The following is a 17,628-nucleotide window of genomic DNA, read 5'->3' as shown; positions in this document are numbered from 1 at the left end:
GTTTTAGTATCAAAGGCACCAGAGAGTGCATGCAGAGAAATGAAAATGACTGTCTTTCAACAAAATTTTCATCATAAGCACTGAATCTGATTCCAGTTTGATCTGGAATTTGCTGATCAAATTCCATGTAAGTGTTGGAAACCCAGATGGAGATAACTTCGACAAAAGGAGAATTTAGCAAGTTGTGTAACACGCCATTGAAAGAACATTGCCAAGTGTCCAGCACAAGACATCAACATGTAGTTGGAAATACAGGACCAAATGTCCGTCTTTCAGTATATGAAGATGGCAATGCCTGAGGAGGTAGTTGGCGCCCCACACTCGTGGGTGGTCTCTAGTTCTTACAGCATCTGAGCAGAAGGGCTGCAGCTGTGGTGTCATGGGTAAGGCTGACAACTGCGGTGTTGGCACCCAATGTGGGCACAGGTTCACATCCTGGCTGCTCCATTGATGATCCAGCTCCCTGCTAATGCACCTGGGAAAACAGCAGAAGTTGGCCCGAGACTTTGGGCTCCTATACCCACACCGGAGACATGGAAGAAACTCCTGGCTTTGTCTGGTTTAGCTAGAGCAGTTACAGCCACTTGGGGAGTCAACCAGTGGATGGAAGATTTGTATATCTCCTTCTCTCTCTTTTCTCTGTCTCTCCCTCTGTGTAAGCCTGTCTTAAAAAATTGCATGAATAAATAAGATTTGATCAGAAACCCAATCCCATGGTTTGGTCTAGTGGTTCTAACTCAGTGACACAGAATGAAAGTAATTACTATAAAGTAGTGTGAGTAAATTATTTTTAATGATTTATTTATTAAATCTGAAAGCGCACCAGAGCAAGACAAAAACAAAGGCAGAGGGTTTTTAAAGTTTCATTTATTTGAGATACAAAGTGACACAGTAACAAAGAAATTGAGAGAGAGAGAAAAAGATGAACCAACTTGTTCCTTCTCCAGATGCCCACAATAGGCAGAGTTGAGCTAGATCAGGTCAAGAGCCAGGAACTTTTGAATTTCTCAGACAAGTGGCATGGATCCAAGTACCGCATCATCTACTGTCTTGCAGGGTGCATATTTAGCAGGGAGCTGGAGTGTGAAGTGGGACCAGGATTGTACATCGGGTACTCCAATATGGATAGAGATCCCAAACTATTTCCCCAATGGAGTTCTTTCTTCAGTCATTTAGGACAAATTCAAACTTCTTCATGCTGTCATTCCCACATAATTGCACTCATCAGCCTTCTTGGGAGTGGATGAAGGCTCACATGCAGAGTGGGTGCTGTGCCCAGGAACGTCCGTAAGGTAAGACCTGGTGAAAAGAGCACTAACAAGAAAACAGGGTTGCTAGCAAGAGACGGCCCACTGCAGCGGTTCTAGAGGAAGTGCAAGCTCAATGTCTCAGAGCCTGTGGAATAGCTCTGCACCCTTGAGCACTGCATTACAGGCCACCCGGGGCCTGCTGGGGTTGGTCAGATTGTCGCAGAACTGCACAGCTCCCCAACTCCTGATGAAAGATTCACCCTCAGTCTCTAATTCCCAGGAGATTCTTCTCTTTGGAAGGGTTGTCTAAAGCTTTTGTCTTTTGGAGGCCTGCAGAATGAGGTCTGCCTGACCCCAGATTGGAGCGGGGAACAGGGGAGTGTCAGAAACGAGCTCCATGTCTCCTAAATCAGGGGATGTGGATAGAGGTTGCATTGAGGCTCTACTTCCTGGATGTCACCCGCTGGGGGAGACATTTTTCCCTAGGAAACTATAAAGTTACTTGAGTAGAACTGGGGCAGCAGTATTGACAGCAGGAAAGACAGGAGAAGCCTATGCAACTCTGCCTCCTGACCTGCCTGCCTTTTGCTCTGCTTATCTGTCCTGCGGGGAGAAGACAGAGTCCTCCTCCAGCAGTGACCTCTGCAGACATCTTTTTTTTTTTTTTAAAGATTTTTATTATTATTGGAAAGCTGGATATACAGAGGAGGAGAGACAGAGAAGAAGATCTTCCATCCGATGTTTCACTCCCCAAGTGAGCCGCAACGGGCCGGTGTGCGCCGATCCCAAGCCAGGAACTAGGAACCTCTTCCGGGTCTCCCACACGGGTGCAGTGTCCCAAGGCTTTGGGCCGCCTCGACTGCTTTCCCAGGCCACAACTCTGCAGACATCTTGTTTGCAACTCTGCAAGCCTTAGGGTGGCCTCAGGGTGATTGCATAGGGTGTAGGGCTCATTTTGATGAATTTCATTTGCTTCTCTGTCCCCAAGGACAAGATAACACCACCTTTGCATTCTTAGCCGAATTCTCTTCCCTACCTGTCAGCCATTGTGGTGAGGTCACTCAAGAGAGAGGAACTTCTGGAAGAAACATGTGGTAGAAGGACTGTCCTGTGGGGATCCTGCATGGTGGCTTCAGTGCCATTCCCACGGTCGTGTGTTTGAACTGGTCCTGCATCTGGATTCATCTGTGCTCATCCAGGCAAAAGTAAAATCCCACAGGATTTCAAAGAGAACCCTCACTTCCAAGGTCAATCTGCACTTCCAGAACATTGCTTAATTACCTTATACAACCTTAAAAAGTTTGTAGTTCCTTTGGGGTTTAAATGTTTTTATATATTTATTTAAATAAAGGAGAGAGAGAGAGAGAGATAGAAAGAGAGAGAGAGAGAGAGAACACCTCCTGTCTGCTGGTTCATTCCCCGAAATGATGCACAGCCCACAACAGCCAGAGCTGAGTCAGGCTGAAGCCCAAAGTCAGGAACTCCATCCTGTTATCCTGCATGGGTGAGTCTAGTCACTTGAGCTGTCTCCTGCTGCTTCCCATGATGGCCATCAGCATGCAGCTAGAATTGGGGGCAGAGCTGGCACTCAAACCCAGCCACTCTGATGTAGATGGGATATGAGTGTCCCAACCAATTCAGTCCCAACTACTAGGCGAAACTCTAGCCTCCTTTTCTGGTTCTTGTTTTCAAATTCGGAGGGTCTATTATTTTCTGCCTGTGTGTATCCCACCCCATAAGAAGCCAGGATGTCAAGAGCCAAAGGACAGGTGCCCTTGAAGTCCAGGTGAGTTTGCCCTTCAAGATAATATAACCAAAGTACACTAATAAGGGAGGCTTTTCTATGGTCAAGTGTAGAATCTATAAATGCCAAAATGTGAACAAATAGAAATAAAACAAGACATAAGCCACATGGCTTAATAGAAAAATTCATATAGCTTGCTCAGCCAGGTCAGAACCGCATGTCTATCTTCTCTTGGGTCAAATGCAAAGTATCTGAGTCTTGGAGATTGCTTCCTTAGCCTAAACCAACCCAGAAATCTGTCTTTGGTTTTGCAAAGGAGATCTGCAGTCTGCAGACCAGAGAGAATTTAACAGCAAAGTTGGTCAAGTGCTATTTACAAAGGTCAGGTCAGAGGAGTGTGACAAACAGTTTCCCAGAGACAGAATCATCCACCCATTCTGAGAAATGTAGAGACAATTTTGAGTGACTCATCTAGCATAGATGCAGCCTATTAAATTGTCTGTTTTTGAAATTTACTTTATAAAGCTTTCAAAGGCTTCTAAATACATTTTCGGCTCTGTTATGGCCTGTGACAGCATTATTAAAAAGAAAATGAGTCTAAATGTGTAAAAGCTAATGGACTCATCCTCCCACTGCGAAACATGAGGCAGCTAACATCTTCTACCTCTTTCTCCTAGTCATCTAAATGCAGACATTGACATCGTGGGACGGACTTCATGGTGGGAGGATAGGCAGGTTAGAAACCTTATAGAATTATACATTCAGGTCTCGAGTCTGTCATGGACAACCTGTGCTGTTTGGGGAAAGTGGTTCAACCTCTCTGAGCCTGTCTGTTCAACCACAGGAAGGACAAGTCTAGTTCAGAGCTTGGGAATGGCACAGATGACATTGCCACTACAGGGTGAAGACTGTCTAGGTCAGCGCTGAGTCAGGGCCTCTCCACTTGGCTGACTACCAGTGTGGAGGTTTCAACTCTGAAACAGGAGAATCATGTGTAGGGAGGTGCAAGGCTTTTAAGGTTAGGAAATTCACAATTGGAATTTGAAGACACGCCTCCCTCCTCCTCCTGCATTTGGCATCCACAATAGGCACGAAAGCATCACCTTCAGACAATACTACTATCCCTTTTCTGGAGATGAATGAATAGAGCTTAGGCAAGGTTCAGAAGTTCACAGCCAAACACACAATTACAGAGCAGCCCAACAAGAAGCCGGCCTATGACACTGAGTCCTGCAGAGCCACCCCCATCCCCCAACTCCATGAAAAGGGCAAGCCAGCAGATGAGTCAGAATCAGAGCAGTCTCCTAAGTGGCACCCATGTATCCGCTTTCACTGCCTCAAGTCTGACCCTGGGGCAACTTCTGCAGGGAGCTCTGACCCCTCAGGCCCCTCCCCTGCTGAGCAATTGGGGGGAGGCAAGTCTCCATTGTAGTGCAAATCTCACCATGCATCCCCTGCTCCTCAACACCATCACCTCAGGGGCCAGCCCTGTGACAGCGTGAGGTAAACCCATCTGCCTGCAATGCCAGCATCCTCTGTGGGCACAGATACAAATACTGGCTTGCTCCACTTCTAATCCAGCTACCTGGTAAAAGCAGTGGAGGATGGCCCAAGTGCTTGGGGCCTTATCACCTATTTGGGAAACCCAGACGGAGTTCCTGGCTTCTGGTTTTGACCTGCCCACTGCAGCCATCTGGGAATGAATCACTGGACAGAAAGGATCTCTAACTCTGCCATCCTCTTCTCTTTTGCTAATCAGAGCAGAGGGAGGGAGGAGATGCCCAGATGCCACCATAAACTATGAAGTAGACACCCTCCCCAAATGAGACTTGGATCCCCAAGTCCAACCACACCAGGTAGAGACAAGCAAGCTCAGGCCTCCACACAGAGGATCTCTCTCTCTCTCTCTCTCTCTGTCATGCGTTTTAAAAAATATTTTGCTACCATGAAAACCATCTTTCTTCCTCAGGCCTACCAGCCATACCATGCTCGCTCCCAACAGAAGGGTGAGTTTAGCTACGTGACTTGCAGCTAGGGAGGGAAAGCCATGCTATCTCAGAAGCTGACCCATAAGAGCAAGCCAAGAGGCAGCCAGGGCCTGTGGTAGAGGGCAGGAGGCTCCTCCTCAGGCTGGGCCTTCGGTCTCTTTCCCCATGCCCTCTCAACTCTGGCCTGGACTCCTCCAATAGCATTGCCCAGGTGGTGCTCAGGTGATTTAAACACTGGATTTGCTCATTGTGTATAGCAAAAAAAAAAAAAAAAAAAAAAAAAAAAAAGAAAGAAAAGAAAAGAAATACTTCTTACAAACTTTAATGTGCTCATCTCTGGATGATCAGATTGAAGGTGTTATTATCTTCTTCGTGCTTTACTGTGTGTGTCCAATTATTTTACAATGAATATGCATTACTTCAAAGTATTGAAAAACTGATTAAAACAAAACAAACAAACTCTTGGAAGACAGCACTTAACCACTGATGCCAGTTCATGTTCAGCTTTTGGATTTTCTATCCAGCTCCCTGCGAATGGCCTGAGAAAGCAGCAGAGGATGGCCCACGTCCTTTGGCCCCTGTATCTACGTGGGGGACCCAGAAGAAGTTCCTGTTTCTTGGCTTCAGACCAGCCCACCTCTGCCCTTTGCAAATATTCAGGGAGTTAACCAATGGATGGAAGATACCTATCTCTCCTCTCTGTAACTCTGCCTTTCAAATAAAAATAGAATCAGCCTTCAAACACATACACACACCCAGCAAAAGCAGCAGCAACAACAATCCAATCTTAAAACCAGTTGGCTTACATCAACCAGTGGGGGCTGCAGCCTAGTCGGGGTGACCACCAATAACCCCCACCAGGCCCGCCCCCTACCCTGGTTTGCCAGTATGTGTAGCAGAAGACCAGTCTGTCCCCCATCCCATTTGGCTCTGGTACTTGTCAATGGGTATTAAAGCTTAGTTCTATCTAACCAACTCAACCATCCAGCCCTCACAGATGTTGTTGAGTGCCTCTCTATCTAGCCATCCCAGCCTCCATCCTAGTTTTCATGCCCTCCCACGGGAATAGCGACCCAAGGGCCGAACCAGACTGGACTGCAACACCCATTGGTTCCAGTGCAACTCGGGACTGAAAACAGAACCAACACAGCAATTGCAACCACCAGCTGATTGGGGTGATGGACTGTGCCGGGCCCTGTGCTTGCTAGAACATACAAGAATCTGGTCTGGGAATACCTCAAAGTTTCTTTGGAGATCTCCCCAATCGAACTGCTGAACTCAGAACTCTAACCAAGAAAAGACAGAAGACAGAACAGGACAATCACTCATCTCAGCGATATGTTGGCAGCGAAATATGGGGCAAACGGAGACTTTATGATGGACCATATCATTCAGTGGACGACCTCATCAAGCGAAACTGGCAGCGATTCATAACTGGAGAACTATTAACACCACTTGAGCAAATATCTCAGAGCATGCCCCACATCCGGGACTTGGGGTGGGCGGGAAACCGGGTGGGGCTTCTCCCTCAATATCCCCCTTTACCTCAGATACATGATGGAAACAATATTGACATAATAGCATTACCCACTTCCCTATCCCCCTGAACCTTTTTTTCTTTTTTCTTCTTTTTCCTTTAACTGTAATTAACTATGTAAAGATTGTCAACAACAATACAATAAAATAGATTTAAAAAAAAAAAAAAAAAACCAGTTGGCTTGACCCAGCTGGTTTCCTCTTGCTCAGAACTGGCAATTCTGACCCTTTGCGGAAGAGGGCGTCCCGGCGAGGGCACCGCAGTGAGCATCCTCACTTCCGAAGGACTCGCAGTTTTTCTGTCTCCTTTGCAGAAAAGCCTTCCAAAGTCCGGAGAAGCTCCAGAGTGCCAGTGAACGCGCCTCGGTGAACTGCGGCACTGGGCGCAGTAAGACACAGAAATGCACCCCCTCTCCCCCGCGCACTCCCCCTACCCCAGTGTAAAGACGCTGTGCGCCTGCGCAATGAGCGTACCGCCTCCCCCATCCTGCAGAGAGCACTGCTCCCCACCTCAGGGAGACCTCACCCTTTAACCTGCCGCCCGGAGAGGCCCCTGCTGTCTCTGACCTCTCTCCGGCAACTCCACGTGCCGCATGCTCCCTACCCAGGGCCCACGGTAACCAGGACCGCCCAAGAGATCCCTTTGCTTCCTAGAGTGATTTGGTTTCACAATTTTAGCAAAACCAGAACAATATTACATTGTAGGTCAGACCAAAGTCAAAAACTGACGAACTCAAAAGGTCTTGGGGGGGAGGGAGCTTACAAAGGGAAGCTTGCAGGAGGCTGCTTTTAAAAATTCATGGAAACTGCATTAAAAAACTAAGTTTGTTTTGGCGCAAAAATTTTTTGAAGTCAGTATATATACATATACACGATCTTTTTAAAGTTCATGAAAATACATGTTAGGAAAATGTAGGCTTCATAACTTTTGTGCCAAAATAAACTTTTTTATTGCGTTTTCCATGATTTATTACAAATCAATGAAAATTCTTTTGTGAGGGTATTGCATTGGAAGTTGCAAACAGATGCTGTGTGGCAAGCACACGATGAATAAAAGGGGAAGAAAATAATGTGCATACTTAGTAAAATACAGCTTAAGTTCAGGGCCAGAGTTAAGCTGCCACTTGCGAAACTCTGCATCTTGTACCCCAGCTTGGGTTCCAGCCCTGGCTGCTGCCAAGCCACCCTGCTCCCTGCTGTTGCCCTTGGGGAAGCAGTGGAGGAGCCCTGAGTTCTTGGACCTCTGCCACACCATGAAAGCAGTCCCTGGCTCCTGGTTTCAGTCTGTTCAATGCTGTCTATGTCTGCCATGTGGGGAGTGAATCAGCAGGTGGAGGAAAGATCGCTTTCCCTCTATAACCCTTTTCAAAAACACAAAATATATTTTAAAAAAAGTTTAGGGTCTTAGGCAGCAGCAGGCCTGTTGGGTCAACGTTCCTCCTCTGAAGGCTTCTTGGTTCTGCTTGAAAAGCTGTCTCAACATTGTTATAATCCCCCTCTTATTTTTCACAACATACATGGTAATATATAGCTATGAAATATCCAAACACTATCTATGCAAGACAAAAGCAGCCTGCTTTTAACACCCTCTTAGCAATTGCTGTTTCAATAGATCACCATTAGCAATAGGCTCTTTTATTTCTAATGTTTTTGGACTTATTTATTTATTATTGAAAAGTCAGATCCACAGAGAGAAGGAGAAACAGAGAAAGATCTTTCATCCGTTGCTTTACTCCCCAAGTACTTGGCCAGAGCTGAGACAATCCAAAACCAGCAGCCAGGAGACTTTCTGGTCTCCCACACAGATCCAGGGTTCTAAGCCTTTGGGTCATCCTCTATTGCTTTCCCAGGCCACAACCAGGAAGCTGGATGGGAAGCAGAGCAGCCGGGACATGAACTGGCACCCATATGGATTTAGCCACTAAGCTATTGCTCCGGGCTCTAGCTTAAATGCACTAGCACATACACATGTATATTGGGTGAGTATCTGTATACACACTTGTCAGCTAATCAACTGTCTATCCCCCAAAGGCTATTAATCCAACTGTTAACAGAGCATCCGGTTCAGCAGCTGAGTTCCCACTTTGGGCAGCTATGTGCCCTAGTAGAGTGTCTGGATTCAAGTCCCAGCTCCACTCCCAGCTCCTACTTCCTGCTAATGCACACTCTGGTAAGTCACTGAGTGATGACTCAAGTTGGTGGGTCCCTGTCACCCTACTGGGAGAATGGGTTCCTTGTTCCTGGATGCCGAAGGGTGTTTGTGAGGTGAACTAACAGAAGGGAGATTTCTCTCCCTATCTTTCTGCTTTTCAAATATGTAAGTTCATGGAGAAGTGGAATTTTTAAAAAGGTAACTAACAAAGTTTACAATGGTAAGTTCTAACTGGAAAATAGTGAGTGATTATTATTATTATTATTTCTTAATGTTCTGTATTGAAAATGTGTTTGGAGGAAGGAGTTTTGTATTTTTTTTTTTTTAATTCAACTGCTCTTAGGCTGTCCTCATTTCTGCATAAATAGATTACGGGAGGGGGCAGTTCTGAGTCTTCCTGTCTTGCTTGGAGATTTTCATGGCCATTTCTCTTCACCAAAAAGCACATTGTGTCCCCTGATCACACACCTGGCTGTTTGTAACTTCCTAGTTAATGATTATAATGGCCCTGACCGCTGCAGAGGCTTTTACCCACACCAAGAGCAATCAGAAACTATCCTGCTGGCTTCTGAGAAATAACAATGTAGACCAATATAAAAGGGCACTTTGTCCTGTTGATTCGTGAAAAAACATTTTGGAACATTTTCTCTGATTGTGCAGGCCAGAGAACTCAAGTTCCAATTTAAACTGTTTTTACCAACTTGGCATCTTTTCCTGGTGGGAGTGATGTGAAAATGATGAAGCCTTCCTGACAGAAAAAGGTGTGAGGTTCCACTCCTGTTGCATAGAGCCCTATTTTCAGTGGTGTCTGTTAGGGGGCTCATGTGAAAGCCAACGCATCCCTGAACATCTCTGAGCTCTGAGGCAGTCCTGAGTTCACTCTTGTGCTGTCCTCGTCAGCTTGGCTTTGTCCTAAGAGCTGGAGGAAAGTGATGGATGTCACCCAATACAGACCAGGAAGACTCAAAGACCTCAGTCTACAGCTAAAGGCCAGAGGGTATCGGCCAATGGGGTCCTGTCCCATTCTGAGTTTTTTCATCATGGGCCTGGGACTGGGATTCAGGCTATAGTCAACTTAGTCATCGCCTCTCCCTTCTCCAAGCAGAAGACGTAACTTTCCACACTGTGCTGCTTGGAGCTGAGGAAAGGGGTGGCACAGGCAACTCTTTCTTCCTGTTTTCTTTCTGTGCTTGTTCTTATTTTTATACAAAAACTGAGCACTGTGGTCTCATGCCTGGTCTCACAGCAGCCCTTGGGATAGCCTATTTGCAAATACACTCTTAGAGAAAATGATATAAAAAAATCAAGAGGAATTTGAGACAGCGTGAAAAGAATCTCTGCTCTATTGGGATCCAAGAGAGACTTGACAATGATAAAGTGGCAGAAAGCATATCAAAGAGACAGCAGAAAAGTTCCCAAAGCTAGAGGAACATAAACTATTCAAAGGCATCAGTGCGATGCACTTCAGTTAACTCAGCCTCAAGACATGTTGAGGTCAAGATGTCCCGATAACAATGTGTCTCATTCAGATGAATTTTCTGCTACCTTATTTATTTTTAAAATATTTGAAAGAGAGTAACACACAGAGAGACCGAGATCTTCCATTTGCTGATTCATTTTTTCAAATGGCCCCAACAGCCAGGGCTGGGCCAGGCCAAAGCCAGGAGCCGGAAACTCCACCCAGGTCTTCCACCTGGGTAGCAGGGACCAAGTACTCATGGGCATCTTCTACTGCTTTCCCAGGTGCATTAATAGGGCACACATGGGATGCCTCTATCTCAGGGTACAGCTTAACATTTATACCCTAAACCCAGCCTCTGCTATTAAACTTTGAGTTTGGTTTTGGTTTTGTTGGGTTTGGAATTATAGAGCTTCCTAGATAAATGAAGGTCTCACTACCTGGATACTTGTTAGCTGAAGGCACTCTGCAAATAACCACTCAAGCATGGAGTATTTTTGGTATCACATTGTATAGTCAGAAGTCTTTTCCAAATGATAATTGTTGAATTTCAAGAAAGTCGTGCCTTGAAGGTGGGCTAACTCAGCCAACAATCTAAAACCAGAAGGAGGGGGAGGGAGCAAAGAAGAACAGCAACTTTGGTTCGGAGGAAAGATGTGCTATATGCAAACTAGCTTTTTTTTTTCACGCAGTTTTATTTGCTCATCTCACTTTTATTTTTTTTTTAAAGATTTATTCATTCCATTACAGCCAGATATACACAGAGGAGGAGAGACAAAGAGGAAGATCTTCCGTCCGATGTTTCACTCCCCAAGTGAGCCGCAACGGGCCGTTGCGCGCCGATCCGATGCCGGGAACCTGGAACCTCTTCCGGGTCTCCAATGAGGGTGCAGTGTCCCAAGGCATTGGGCTGTCCTCAACTGCTTTCCCAGGCCACAAGCAGGGAGCTGGATGGGAAGTGGAGCTGCCGGGATTAGAACCGGCGCCCATATGGGATCCCTGGGCTTTCAAGGCGAGGACTTTAGCCGCAATGCCATGCCATGCCGCTGGGCCCTACACCACTTTGTGTCCCAGCTACCCACTTCCCAGTCAGCTCCCTGCTTGTGGCTTCAAAAAGCAGTAGAGGATGGTCCAAAGTCTTGGGACCCTGCACCTGTGTGGGAGACCTGGAAGAGTCTCCTGGCTGCTGGTTTTGGATCGGATCAGCTCCGGCCATTGTGGCTACTTGGAGAGTGAACCAGCAGATGGAAGAGCTTTCTCTCTGTAAATCTGCCTTTTCAATAAAAGAAAAATAAATTTTACATCTAAAGAAAAATATAATACTTTCACCCTCCCTCCCTCTAAGAGAAGAAGAAGGAGGAGGAGGAGGAGAAGAAACCTTTTCTAGAATTAAAACAGATACCAGTACCAACTAACCATCAAAATGACATCAAGCCATTAAAATGGTATTAAGTCTCCCCAAAGTTGAAAGGAGGGCTCTTCTGAACAGGTCAGCTCCTATCCCCTGAATCTGAACCCACTGAAGTTGTCCCCTGGGGCCCAGCAGAAAAATCGTAAGTGAAGTAGGCAGGTGTTTTTCACATACATACTCCACTGTTAAATCAGAGTAGAAATGAAAATCTCTGCCATAAGTATAACCTTTTTCCAAACTTGAATTTAATTGGCATTAAAACATTTCTTCAGAATGGCTTCAGCAGTTTTATTTTGTCTGAAAATGGAAATATTTGACCCAGATCCTGGATGCATTTGCAGCCTGAGCATGCATGCCCTGTAACTCCTGAATACTCCCCCAGCAGAGCAGACCTCACAGAGGAGTCACACAGCATCAGTGTGTGGTCATCTCTGACTGCTCCTTCACTCATTCTGAGCCAATCCACTCCAAGCTTGTAGTTGTAGCTTTTACTTAGTTCTAGACTTCTCCTTATTTGACACAACTCTGCTTTCTCTCCAACATCGCTGACACATTTTTATCTGCTTTCTGAACATGTTCTAATAGGTGTCAAGCTTAATGTCTGCATAATCAGACCAATCATATGTTCCCCAGTACTGCTAACTCCTATGCCTTCCATGTTCCTTTTCCTTTTGTTTAGCATTGTCATTTTGTTCATTTCCATTTTGTTTAGTAGCATTGTCATTTACCAAGTTGCTCAAGCTGCAAATGTTGGCATCATCCTAAACTCCATGCTCTTCCTCCACTGCCCTTTTCTTGCTGACCACCAAAGTCTGTCCTCTTTACCCTAACAAACCTCACTCTTCCATTCTCTTATCTCCTAATTCAGGCTGTCATCACTTCTCACACAACCAGCATGCTTGCTTTCTAGCTAGTTCTTGGCCACAGCATCACCAGCATGCATCCATATGGCTGTCAGGGAGAGGGTTGGAACATGGCTCGGTTTACATTCTCTGCTGCTTAAACCCATCTGATGCTTCCCACTGACAGGGGAGAAAGCCTCAACTCCTGACATGTCACGTCAAGGCTTCCCCACCTGGCTCTCATCATCCTCATTTCCTCCTCTGACACTGTCCTCCATACAGCCTGTGGGAGACAGTACAGAATGCCTCCCAGTTTTCAGCCATCCTTCCTGATGAAAATAACAACAGTATTCACGTATTTCCTAGTCTGTCTTGCAGTTGGATGTGGCAAAGTGAGTGTAAACAGAAGCATCATATAGCAGTTCCCAAGGATATTTTCAAGGAGAAGCTAGCACGTGTCCTTTGCAGCCTTTCTTTTCCTTCCTTCTTTATCCTGTGACCAGAATGAGAAGGTGAAAGTTGCCACCTTGGACCCTGAAGGTGAGGTTCAAGCACAGAGCAAGGCCGAGCACCAGCATGGAAGGCATTCCTGACACTATGCACCCCAGCCTAACCACCTGCTTCTGGAATTGTCCATGAGAAGGACATTTCTAGCCTTATTTGCCACTATTATTTTGAATTTATGTCTCTTGATACAAAACCTACTTCTAACATCACAAACGTCGGCACCATATATAAGAGGTTGCAGGAAACAGTACATTTGTCTTTGTTGTTGTAGAAGTTATGTTCCAAAGGGATTCATGAAGGTAGTGAACTGCAGAGTCTTGGAATTCTTCCCTTTTTCTGTAAAGGCTCATTCCTATAGCCCCTTGGCCTTCCAGCATTTGGAAGGTGTCTGCAGACAGGGAGACTTTGCCAAGAACACTTGGTTAGCAAGATAATGCCTAGAACTCGAGTTTCCAGGCACTTTGCTGTGTGGTTCTGAAAAAGCAGGCACATGGCCTGAGAACTGATGCTGTGTAAGTCATTCTTGGTGTCCTTCACACACTCCTCAGTGCAGCCTCCGGGACAGTTCATCCTTCTGCACACTTGCAAGACGATGCTGCCTCCTTTACGTTACATCTGCATTTCCTTCTGCAGATCTTGTCTCTCTTTCTCACTTCTCTACTTTGTGAGTTTATGCTCCCTTGCATATGTTTCCCCTGACAAGGAAAATCCATCATCCCCACTGCTGGATCTCAGCAACAATGTGAATATTCCTTGATCACTGTCATTAGATAAACCATGTCTGTTGGATTCTAGATCTCGCTTTGTCACTAAAATGTGGCTTTCTCAAGGTCAGGATTATAAGCAACTGTGACTTTGTTGCAGTCCTATTTATTTTCTCTCTCAAGCCTAAGAAAGGAGCAGAAGAAAGCATAGAAAACGAAGAAGGATTTGTTGAACTAGTGAATACAGATAAAGGCTCAGAACAAGTCCATTGCTTTTCTTGGACTGGAGCGTTAAGAGTGTAGATGCCAGGGCTGGATGTTTAGCGCATCAAGATACACTCGCACATGCCTACATCCCATGTCAGAGTACCCGAGTTTGAATCTTGGCTCTGCTTCCGACCCATTTTCCTACTAATGAGCACCCTGGGAGGAAGTAGTGATAGTGCGAGTAGCTGAGTTCCTGTCACCCATGTGGGAGGACTGGATTGAGTGTCTGACTCAAGGTTATTCTGCCTCTGTTATCTCTGTTATCTCCTTGCCCCACCCAAAAACAATTCATAAAGGTGACATAAAATATCACAACAGAAACAAATGTTTAAGCCTCTGAGTCTTTATTAGCCTTTCTGTTTCAAAACAGCCTATGGAAAACCCATCTGTGATGAGAAAGTATTACTGTTCCCAACTTAGCTAACAGAATCCAGCTCACTAAACTGATGTGACTAAAACAAAACTGAGACTTACATAAGAGAGGATCCATAGAGATGCAATTACAGGTTCCATTTTTCCTTGGTCTCTCTGCCCCTTGGAAACAGGATTTATCCATCTTTGTATCAAGTGCTACTATGAAGTGTCCACCAGTTGTCCATTTTTTTGTTTCTATATTTTTCGATGTTTTAAAAAGATGCTTGAAATATAAATATGGCTTATTGGGCACTGGGGGCATAAATAAGGCTTACTCCGAAGGTTGCATTTTCAAGGGTTCTAGAAAACCTGGATCATCCATTGGTTCAGGTTCAAGTTCTTGAAATAAGTCAGTAGGGACTAATTTACTTCATGAACAGGAAGTTTTGTAAGGGTTAGATAGAGCTAGAAGATCTCACATTTGTGTTTTCAAATTTTCTTTTTGTTTTTTTCCTGGAACATTTAGAAAGCTGCTGTAGATCTTTGGTGGCATGCAGTCTTCCACAGATGTCTTCCAAAAGAGAGGGAGCTGTAATATGTCCAAAATAAATGCATGCCTGAGGCAAGGTGTCTTATATAATGTCTTAGCATCAAGAGATCTAGGAGTTGAGAGAATCCGGACTGAGGGGGTCATGTCTTATTAATAAGCTTGCCTCATCTCAAATGTTTCCCTTCTGTTTTATTCCTGATACGATTTTGCAGAATCCACAATTTTCTAAACTGTTCATGTTCTTCCCTGGAAGCAAAACCAATGGTTTTATTTACAGATTCAGTGAGAATTGAGCAATTCTTCTGCCATGATTGGAAACTCCTAGGTTAAGGGATTTTCTTTTTCAAAAGCAAGAACATTTCTCTGTAGTTGTGGGTCCACTTACGTATCTGATTATGAGACACACAGTGAAAGGCCTGTGACCTTCACCCTCATGTTCTTTTTGCTTTGTGAACCTGTCACAAAGTTCACACTGGGGTAGACTCACCCTCAGTGCACAGAGAAAGATGAGGCTATTCAACACCCAGGAGGGATTCCTGGGAAGCTTGGTGAGGTGGAACTGGGGGAAGAGCAGGGAAACAAGAAGAGAAGCTCTCCAGCCATCATCCCCATGATATGATGTGGCTAGGCTAGTTAGGACTGAGTGAGTTGGAAATCCGCACAATGTATTTTTGTACATCAAAGACAACCATTTCCCCTGTGTCTCATGCAGGATGAGGAAGGAGGAGACAGAGTGATCATCTGGATGCTAAGTTCATGTGAAGCTTGGGGAGGTGTCATAGACTTCCCAGCTGGCTGCATGTGTGCTAAGAGTGTGAGAACTGGGGTAGAGGCACTATCTTTGCACTGTGCACCATGGTTCGGTGCTACTCAGACTTACTTTCTCTCTCTCTCTCTTTCTCTCCCACCCTTCATCGTTGGGGAACACTCTGACCTATTCATAATGCTTATGTTGGATGTATGTTCGCTTTCTTATATTTTAAATAGAACTTGTTCTCTGTGCACCTGGATGTACATCTCTGTTTAATATTCTCATCTCTGTGTAAGACAAGAACCTGGAATAGAGATTAGCATACCCATATTTGCAACATCTGAATAAAAAGAGAAAATTGGTCATGTTAGTTTATATTTAATGTGATCTGGTGCAGTCCACTGTTTAGCTCATTGTTTTATTTGTTCTCTCAAGTGCAAAATGCTTTAGAGTGTTTTTCTCTACCACACTGGTCCTTCCAATATGAAATTGGCTTTCTGAGTTTTCCCTTTCTTACCTGAGGAGAGCATAGCCAGGTCTCTACTTGCAGACAACAAAACACTCCCTGATGTCCACACTTGGTCTGCTTCTAAACTGGGTTGTAAGCTGGTTCAGAATCCACAGTGGTGATCGCCAGTGTCACCGGGACTCCCCAAAATAGCAATCTGGCTTTTAGTGAAGATTTGATGAGTTTCCTGGGTGGTGGAGAATTGGGGAGAAATCATAATAAATTAAGATTTTAAAAAGCCTGGAGCATTTTCAGGTTGGTGTGTCACCATGACAGTTCTCGCCAGTCCTTTCGATGTGATGCTTAGCTTTGGCAAATTATAGGCCCTGGCACAAAGCAGGTACTTGACAGATACTCAGAGGATGAATGAATAAACAGACTGCTAGAGTGAACTAAATAGGTAATTGATGAACTTTTTTCTCTCAAATGTTTTGATTCAAAAAAATTTAGCTATTTTCTACAATTTTGTTTGTAGATTCTGTCTCCCAAATTGGTGGCGTCAGTGGCTAGTCCAAAGACCGCTTCACAACACCAGTTGATTGCTGCACTGACAGCCCATCTCCCCATCCTTGGTAAATCTGAACACAAGCTGGGAAGGTTGGAAACACATTACCTCTGAAAATGTGATGAATACTGTCATCAACATATGCCAAGAAATCCTCCACCTGCTGCACACAGTATCAGGAAACCAGCAGGAGCAGCTCCGAGCATGCTGATTTGCCCTCAAATGCCATGTAGGATGCTGGGATGACAGAAACATTTCTCTCTCTTTTTGTCTGCAGTTGGCTTTCCAAGAGTTTGCCTAGCAGATGAGCCATCCTAGAAGACAAAAAAATATAACTGAGCAATTATGAGCAGGACCAGAAACCTTAGACCTTGCAAAAAGATGACTGTGTATCTGAATGGCTTTCTAGTTTGTTTATAGACAAACAAACTCTGCAGAGGCAAGTGAGCTGCATTCCATGAGCTGGCCAAGGTTGCTGGCTCCTGATCAGGGCATTGCTAAGGTTGGTGAGATACCAGCTACCAGGAGACTTTTGTCTTCAAATCCAATATTTAGTATCTGTGTGACTCTGAGATAGTCGCTGTGACTCTCTCAGTCTCAGGCTTCTTCCTTTTAAATGGGAGATGTAATAACTACATGATGAGGTGATGAGAAAGACACATCCTCAATGTCCCAAATGGAGCACAAAGGATTGATGTAAGATTGGCATTTCATTGCAAATATTTACTTACCTAGATTTGTTTGTGTTCCTTACTAACCTGTTCATTTTTTCCTTCTCGCTGTGGTTTCAATGTTTATGTGTCCTATAAAATCCATGTTGGCACTTAAATTTCTAATGCAACAGTGCTAATAGCAGCTCATTCAGAAAGCCTTTGGTCATAAACACTCCTCTGTCCTGAATGGGGTTAAGGGGTGGGTGAAGCGGGGCTTGGGCAGACCTCAGCCCTCTTTGGCCCTTCAGCTGTCTGCTCTGCAGCAACAGGGCAACTAAGCACCCTGGTGGAGGCAGACACAGGCCCACAGCAGGCAGCAGACACAGTGGCAGTTTCATTTTGGGCTTCTCAGCATCCAGAGCTGTAATAAATACATTTTTATTGTTT

The 17,628-nt window shown here is 45.0% G+C and overlaps 1 long non-coding RNA gene across 1 annotated transcript in view; it reads right to left on the bottom strand.

The window, feature by feature from the left end:
- Positions 1–366: 366 nt before the first annotated feature.
- Positions 367–17,628, bottom strand: part of LOC131478542 (uncharacterized) — a 47,013-nt gene continuing 29,751 nt past the window's right edge. Inside the window, exons 2-3 of the long non-coding RNA XR_009244544.1 lie at positions 16,637–16,842; positions 367–475 (exon numbers count right to left, since the gene is read on the bottom strand). This is a non-coding gene — a long non-coding RNA (uncharacterized LOC131478542). The remainder of the gene's footprint in view (positions 476–16,636; positions 16,843–17,628) is intronic.

The sequence above is a fragment of the Ochotona princeps genome, chromosome 2 (assembly GCF_030435755.1).
Source record: "Ochotona princeps isolate mOchPri1 chromosome 2, mOchPri1.hap1, whole genome shotgun sequence".
NCBI lineage: Eukaryota > Metazoa > Chordata > Mammalia > Lagomorpha > Ochotonidae > Ochotona > Ochotona princeps.
This window is presented reverse-complemented; position numbering and strand designations above follow the sequence as displayed.